Source organism: Asparagus officinalis, chromosome 5 (assembly GCF_001876935.1).
Source record: "Asparagus officinalis chromosome 5, Aspof.V1, whole genome shotgun sequence".
Taxonomy (NCBI): Eukaryota; Viridiplantae; Streptophyta; class Magnoliopsida; order Asparagales; family Asparagaceae; genus Asparagus; species Asparagus officinalis.
This window is the reverse complement of record NC_033798.1, coordinates 78,984,791-78,993,968: the sequence shown is the minus strand read 5'-3', so window position 1 is coordinate 78,993,968 and position 9,178 is coordinate 78,984,791.

Below are 9,178 nucleotides of genomic sequence, written 5' to 3'. Positions count from 1 at the left end.
ATGAATGCCTTCGTGTTTTATTTCAAATATTCTATGTGGCATTTTGATAGGGGGAACTTTTTCTCTATATTTGTTTTTATATTCACCTATGCTAATTTGTAGGGGAATCTTACTTTCTCTTATCTTTTATTATTTTCCTCATTTTGATGTTGACAAAGGGGGAGAAACAAGTCAATTGTGAGTATTTCTTTTATTGCTTCCTATTAGTTTATTCATGAGGATCATAATTTGTATATTCATTTGATATCATGCATATTATATATCTTTTTGTGTAGATTTTTTGTAATCATCAAAAAGAGGGAGATTATTAGGTCTCATATTTATGAGCCTACGGTCTAATCATGTTTTGATGATTTACAAACAATCCCTAACATCGTTTGTCTAGTGTTTGTATTTGTTTATTAGGTACTCTAGACAAACATTGATGTTGGAGGATGGATGGATTGCGCCTTAATAATGACATTCAATGGAGGTTGGCGGAATATCGGAATGAAGCTATTTGCAATTTAAAGTCAAATTCAAGATCAAGCTTCATCCACAACCAAGTCGAGCTTTATCGAAGATCATCAAGCTTGGGTATATTGTTTCTAGTTTTGGCCTTATACCATGTGTGTTATACTTTAAAGCTCAATTATCACACACATACATGTTTTTGTTTTATAGCTTTCAGGTTTAAAGTTTAAATCGTATAAATATGAAACTAATAGTTATATACATATACATATATACTAGTTACCTATTTATGAATTTTATTTTTGAAAAATAATGTTTTTATGGATTAAATACTTGTTTACACTATATTATATCTTTTCCTAAGTCCATTAATCCATTCAAAATGAATATACATGTTTGTTTGAAAAATTTCAAGTGTGTTGAGTTTTCGTATATTAGACTATTTTAAAAAATGTCAAGTTTTCACAATTAGAAAATACAATTTGAAAAATTCTTTTTGTAACATGTTTATTTTTATGTTTATATACATTTTCCAAAGTTTTATAATATTTAGAATTTATTTGATATTTTAAAGAATGTTCAAATTTAATGTTAACTGTTCATATCAGGTCATGTGCATGTTTTAAGTCGACTTGCTACAGTACCAAGTCAACTTATAAAGTGTTGCGCAAAAGGTGTTTTTAATCTGCTGAGTTAACTCATAATATAACATGCCGATTTATACTATATAAGTTGACTCATACTTGTCATAAGTCGACTTACAATAGAGTCGTTGAATAGTAGCGACTATTTTCTAGATTTTGTTGTTTTTATCTTTTTCTTTGGTTTGTGGGATTTGTTTTGTGAATCTATATATACCCCTTACCCTCAAACTTCTTAACCTACTTAAGAAAAGTTTTAAATAAGTCTTTACAAGTGTTTAAGGGTGTTTTAAGTTTGTTTTACAAATGTTTATGTGAAGAGAGTTTCACAAGAGGAGGAGATCATATCTTTAGTGTTTGGGCTTCAATCTCAATCTCTCTCACTCTTGATTCTTAAAGAAGTTTCTCTAAACTTATCTTCTAGCATATTTACATTTTGATTCACACACACACACACACACACACACACACACACACACATATATTTTGGTTTGATAGTTTTCAAGTTTTAATATGAAACAATTGAAAATACATTTCTTGTTTCATACTTATATGCATATATATGATTTCAACAATATCAAATTTATTTAGTTCAATGAAATCATATTTATTGTTTTTAAAAAGTTTGCAAAATATGCAATTTTATGAAAATATTATATTCTCAGTTTTGGACTTAACAATAATCATATACATATTTTATTAAGTTTACAAAATTATTTTGTAATATTTCAAAACATGGTTAAGCTAAAATGACAAAACTCGTGTGTTTATAGTTTTATGTTTTGGACTATTTTGCAAAATGATAATATTTTTCTAGTAGACAATATGTGTTTAAATATGATATTTGTGGTAGATTTGGCCATTTGGTAAAGTTTTGTTATGATTTGAAAAATGTTCAAACTTGCCAAATTTCTCAAGTAGACCACCTTTGTTTAATGATGTTTCTCATTTGAAAAATAATTTTAAAAGATAATATTTATTTGTAAATAATTCCCATGCACGAGCTAATGGTCCACAAAAACAAATGGGTCGCTTTCATTACACAAATTGTAACCGGAAGGGTCATTTGAGTTATTATTGCTTTGACCATGTTAGTGCACTGCATGCACCCAAAAGGGTTCATAACCCTAGGGCTTTGAGCTTAAAAGATAGGGGTCATGTCCCTAAATCTCTTGGTACCAAGAATTTTTGGGTACCAAAACAAATTTGATTTTTAAACCAAGAATTTTAGTGTTTTTCTTTTTCCATTTCTGGGTTTCGAAAATTATACTTTAAATTTTTGAACATGAAAACAATTCTTTTTAATGATCAAACTCTTTTGTTTTCATGATTATTGGTTTTGTTTTGATGAGAGGCTTGTGTTTCCCCCCCCCCCCCCCCCCCCGGTTTATTGGGTGTTTATTCCCAAATCTTGTTTACCAGGTACTAAAAGTCCTTATATGGGTTGGAACAAGCTTAAGAGCTTGATATATTATTTACTCTCTTGTATTTCTTTTGTCAAAAAATTGTTTTGATTTGTTCTTTTGAATTCATTATATAAGCACAAATAGATGATTAAAACTTCAAATATGCTTTATAATGTATTCTATGAGTGGGTTGATCAAGTTCTTCAAAGAAAATTTTCTTTATTGATCAAACATCATTTTTGGGCTTAAAATTTGATTTATGATTTCATTTGGTTGATTTGTTTTCATTTGATAATTTTTTGCATGATTGTCATGTTCCTCTCTATTTTGATTTCATAAGTCTATTTATATTTTTTGTTGTGTTTTGAGACAACTATTTATAATGACATATCATTATGTGTTCTCATTATATTTTTTGTATGTGAGTAATATTTAGCATATTTTTCATGTATGCTTACTCACATGCTTGCCTTAAAATTCATTTCATATATCCTATGAGGCATTTTGATAAGTGAAGCAATCCCTATATATATATATATACTATAGTATATATATATTAATATTATTATATATATAATATATATATATATATATATATATACTATATAGTATATTATATATATATAATATAGTATATATATATATATTAATTATATATATATATAATATATATAATATATATAATATATTATATATATATATTGTTATACTCACCCATGCTTATTGATAGGGGAGCTTTCGCTCTCTTTATTCTTTTATTTTCCTCTTTTTGATGTTGTCAAAAGAGGAGAAATATTGTGAGTATAGCCTTTCTTATTTATATGCATGATATATTCTAATTTATATATTCTTTCCTTTTATGCATATATATCTCTTTTGTAAATTGTTTATCATTATAAAAAAGGGAGAGATTGTTGGCCTCTTTGTTTTGATGATGTTTAACAAATAATTTACCACTAATGTTGTTTGTCTAGTATTTGTGTTTATCTATTTATTATAGACAAACAACATATTAGAGGATGGATGGAATCAAGCTTTCACGATCATATTCAATGGAGGTTGGTGGAATAGTGGAGTGAAGCTACGCAATTCAAGTTAAATATCCAAGTTCAAGCTTCATCCGTAAGTGTACCAAGTCGAGCTTATTGAAGACCTATAGCTTGAGTAATCTAGTTTAGGAGTTTATATTATGTGTGTTAAGTACTTTAAGCTCAATATCATATACACACACATTTTATTGGTTTCTATGTGTATATATATATATATATATATATATATATATAAACCAAAACTTGTGTTGTATATATATATAATATATATATAATATATAGCAGAGAGAGACGAGAGAGAGAGAGAGAGAGAGAGAGAGAGAGAGAGAGAGAGAGAGAGAGAGAGAGAGAGATATGGAGAACTTGGTGAGCCAAGTCTCCATTGAACTTGGTAGCTGAGGTGGCCCAATCAAGACCCTACATCATATCTGCAAGGGAGAGGCCTGCATTACTATTCATCTACTTTAAAAAAGAGGCTCCATCTCCGAGGCATGATGTAGGGGCTAGATTTGGCCGCCTCACTACCAGGTTCAATGAAAGAACTTGGTACCAAGGTTCTCCATATTTCTCATATACACACACACACACACACACACACACACACACAAGTTTTGGTTTAATAGTTTTCAAGTTTTAATATGAAACAATTGAATACAATTAAAAATATATTTCTTGTTTCATACTTATATGCATATATATGATTTCATCAATATCAATTTTATTTAGTTCAATGAAATCATATTTATTGTTTTTGAAAAGTTTGCAAAATATGCAATTTTGTGAAAATATTATATTCTTAGTTTTTGGACTTAACAATAATCATATACATATTTTATTAAGTTTACAAAATTATTTTGTAATATTGCAAAACATGGTTAAGATAAAATGACAAAACTCCTGTGTTTACATTTTTATGTTTTGGACTATTTTATAAAATGATGATATTTTTCATTTGGGATGTCCTTTTTGAAAACCTGTTTTTATAGCATGTTTATTATCATGTTTACAATCATTTCCTAAAGTTTTACATTTTTTAATTTTATTTGCTATTTTTAAAAGAGGTTTGAAAATTAATTTTCTGTTTAAAACAGACAGTGTGCATGTCTTGAGTCGACTCATGAACAATGTTGAGTCGACTCATAAACTGTTGTGTAGTTTATATTTTGTTTCTAATGAGTCGACTCATAAACATCATGAGTCAACCCATCAGGTTGAGTCGACTCATGCCTGTCATAAGTCGACTCACAAACTGTGCTGGAAAGTATGTTTTGTTTCTGCTGAGTCAACCCATGACTTCATGAGTCGACCCATGCATGATGAGTCGACTCATGATTTTTATGAGTCGACCCATAAGTTGGTTTTTAGCCTGTAATGGCTACTTATGAGTCGACTCATGAACACAGTAATGGCTATATTTCCAAACTATACTGTTTCTGGGTTTTTGGTCTTTTTGCCTTGTTTTCTCTTGGCTTTGGGGTTCCTATAAATACCCCTACATATCCTAAGTTCTAAATACTCAAGAAAAATATTTTAATCTAGTTTAAGAGTGTTTTAACAAGGGGTTAAGTTTTGGTTTAAGTTTGTTTAAAAAGCTTTTAAGAATTTGAGAGTTTGTTTTGTGGAGATAATTTCACAATAGCTTGAGGAAGATCATTCATTGATGTTTGAGCATTCAATCTTCAAATCTCTCCTTCTTGTTCTTAGATAAGTGTTTCTAAACTCAATTCTAGCTTTACATTTATATATTTGATTGTTAATCATTTTTATTAAGCTAGAATTCTAGCTTTACATTTATATATTTGATTGTTAATCATTTTTATTAAGCTAGATTTTATAATTGAGTTTGGTTTTGATTTATTTCTCTTTGTACATTTATAATTGAGTTTGGTTTTGATTTATTTCTCTTTGTACACACACAACCATTGAGCTTATTGTATTTACATTCATAGTATAATTTAGGTTGTGGGATTGTGATATTGAGTGTGAGCCTACATTGAGTTCTCACCTATTGTAGAGAACAAATTTATTACATTGTGAGATTGTAAAGTTTTCGGTTAGCTAGAAAACCGAGTGTGAGGTATAAACATTATTCGGGTGAGTGTAGAAAACCTGGTTGTGATAGTGGAGATCTTCTTGAGGTGAGGAGCGGAGACGTAGGTCGTGGGGACCAAACTCCATGAGATTGTAAATGTTGATCGGTGAGCATTGAAAACCAATATTATATGGTGTAAATGTTATTCAGGTGAGCGTAGAAAACCCGGTTGTGATAGTGGATTTCTCCTCGGGAGTGGGGAGCAGAGACGTAAGATGGAAGGTCTGAACTCCGTGATCATATTGTGTGTTTGCATTATTTATATTGCCCTATCATAATTGTATCTTTAGTTTAGATTGTTTACCCTTGTGTTAATTTGTATATCCTTGCATATATTTTAACATATACCTCTTTGCTATGATATATCTCTTTATTCATATTGCATACTCTTGCTCATATCATATTGTACATCTATCTTGCAAGAATAATTCTTTAGTAAGTTTTAATTGGCATAAAATCAGATTAGATTAGCATAAGACCCTAATCCCCCCCCCCCCCCCCCCCTCTAGGGTCTAACATGATTGAGTGAGCTTACATTGAGTTCTCATCCATTGTATAGAACAAATCTTTGTACTTGAAATTTTATTTGTGAGATCACATTATATTACACAAGTACACCGAGAGGAGTGTGTGGTGAGAGACGAAGTCGATTTCAAGAGGAGTGGCGTTGGTTGTAAAACCTAGGGAGAGGTTGTAAATCCGAGAACTTGAGAAAGTCAACACGGGCTAGGACAACACTTAGAGGGTGTATTGTGTGATTATAATTGTGTGAGTTGTGAAAGTTTTCGGTGATCTAGAAAACCGATTGTGTGACTTGTAAACATTTTTGATGAACGTTAAAAACCGGTTGTGATAGTGGAGATTCTCCTCATGAGTGAGAAGCGGAGACGTAGATCGAGGGTGACCGAACTCTGTGATCATATTGTGTGTTTGAGTTTTCCTTGGCATATTATTTGTGCTCATTGCTTATTGCTCTCTATATCGCCATTATCTCATGTTTATATCGCCCTTGTTTTAATTACATATGCTTACATATAATTTGTTGTATATCAAAATTACTAGGATAACTAGTAATAAGTTTTTTAATTTGGTATTAATATCGGATTAGATTAGCTTATACCATATTCATCCCCCTCTAGGGTAATTTTATTTTGTTTCTGAGCAATTTTAATGTGTACCTTATGCTAGCGTAGTTGGCAGTTTGATATACGTAATAGTATGTACACGTCCAGATATTTCACAGGCAGTTAGTGTTATCAGTAGGTTCATGGCGAATCCGGGAAATGCACATTAGGAAGCAGTAAAATGGGTCCTGAGGTACTTGAAGGGTACCGCAAATATGGGTTTGTGTTTTGGTGGAGATACGTGTAAGTTTGATGGGTTTATAGACTCAGATTATGCAGGCATTCTAGACAGATGACGATCTACTATTGGTTATGTGTTCAGAATACATGGTGTTCTAGTTAGTTAGCGATCGATATTACATGCTATAGTGATACTTTCTACTACAGAGGCTGAGTACATGACCACAGCAGAGGGAGTGAAGGAAGCATTATGGTTGTGGGGTCTTCTAGATAGTTTAGAAATTTAGTAGGAGTGTGTGAACTTATGGTACGATAGCCAGAGTGCGGTTCATTTGGCTAAAAATCAAGTTCATCATGCTCGTACCAAGCATATCGACATCAGGTATCATTTTGCATGGGATATCATAGAGGAATGTGATATTTCTCTCATGAAGGTGCACACAAATGAGAATCTCACGGACATGTTGACCAAGGTGGTGACAAGTAGTAAGTTTCAACATTGTTTGGACTTGCTTCATATTAGCTTGTGTTGATTTGCCCAAGAGGGCATGACCCTTTGGGGCGGTGATGGGGTGAGGTGAAGACTATATAGAGAACAATTTTTTTAAAACTATGGTTAGCTTGATCCCGATCAGAGGGTACGTAGGCAGCCATTGTATAATGGTGCAGCTGGTTTTGGCCTGATTTGGTGTTTCAGATCTCTCTTGTGATGCTCACAGCATTCTTCTAGTGTTCTTCCAAAATTTGAGGTTTATCAAATGATGTACGAGGTGGAGAATTGTGAACAGTGGCGCGCAGACACTACGAGACACCAAAGGGTGTCTCGCCGGCACACCGAGACACTTCAGGGGGTCTCCGGCCGCACCGAGACAGCAGGTATTTGGGCCCAGATTCGGTTTTTTGACCCTATTTTCTTGGTACAAATAAGAACCTCGTCCTAGGGTTTCTTAGAGAGGGTTTTGCCGGCTGCAGCAGAGAGTTTTAATAGAGTTTTTCAGATCTAAAAGGTGAGATCTTGAGGAGAGAAAATAGAGAGAACTTGGAGTGATTGTACAAGAAAGATGTCATCTTCTCTTGGGTAAAATCAAAGCCTCATCTCTTTGGGATGAGTTTGCTGGTTGTGCAAGTCGTCGGTGTTCTCCATCATAGTGGAATCTCCCTTCACCCCCTCCTGTAGACGTAGGCAAGTTTGCCGAAGCACGTAAATCTCATGTCTTCTTTATTGTTTTATCGTGTATTGGCTATTGCTTGTGTTGATTGGTTTCTTCGATATTCAGATCTAGATCTGATATTAGGAAGAGTGTATATCTTACCTCACTGAGATATTTCACTTCTGTTCTTGTTTCATATCGAAACAGGAACATCGTGGTTGGCTTGAGTTTTGTGAAAAACAAAAGCTAGAGCTTTCTCTCGAGGTGATTCACTTTCACGGCGAGTGGGCATTGTAGGCGTCTAAAAATGCCTATAGGTGTCCGCACAAAGCTCGAGACAGAGAGAAGACGACGAACGTCGTTATCCGAATTTAAGAGGATTATCCGACGAAGACGATCGCATGAAGCGGAACAGCAACCAACTGGCCCCTGCGCTCACTGGCCACCTCCAAGTGGCCCGCGCACTTGTCAGCTAGCTCTAAGTGGTCCGCGTGCTCACTGGCCATCACCAAGTGGCCCGCACGCTCATCGGCCACCAAATCGGCTAACCAACTGGCTCGTGCGCTCACTGGCCACCTCCAAGTGGCCTGCGCACTCGTCAGCCAGCTCCAAGTGGCCCGCGTGCTCACCGACCACCACCAAGTGGCCCGCGTGCTCACTGACCACCACCAAGTGGCCCGTACATTCATCGGCCACCAAAACGGCGAACTAAGTGGCCCGTGCGCTCACCGGCCACCTCCAAGTGGCCTGCGCACTCGTCAGCCAGCTCCAAATGGCACACGTGCTCACCGGCCATCCACCAACTACCCCGCACGCTTCATCCGCCACAGCTGAAAATGCAAACTCAACTGTCCAGTGCCCTCACCATCAGCCATCTCCAAGTGCCAGCGCACTCGTCATGCCAGCTCCAAGTGGCCCGCTGCTCACTTCGCCACCAAACCGAAGTAGGCCTTCACGCACACCGCCACTTCAAATCAGCAAACCAAGTATAGCACCCCTGCGGTCGATGTCGCATCTGAATGACTCGTCAAAGCATGCTCGGCCATAGTGCCTAAACCACCAAATGTTTCCAACAGGGTGCG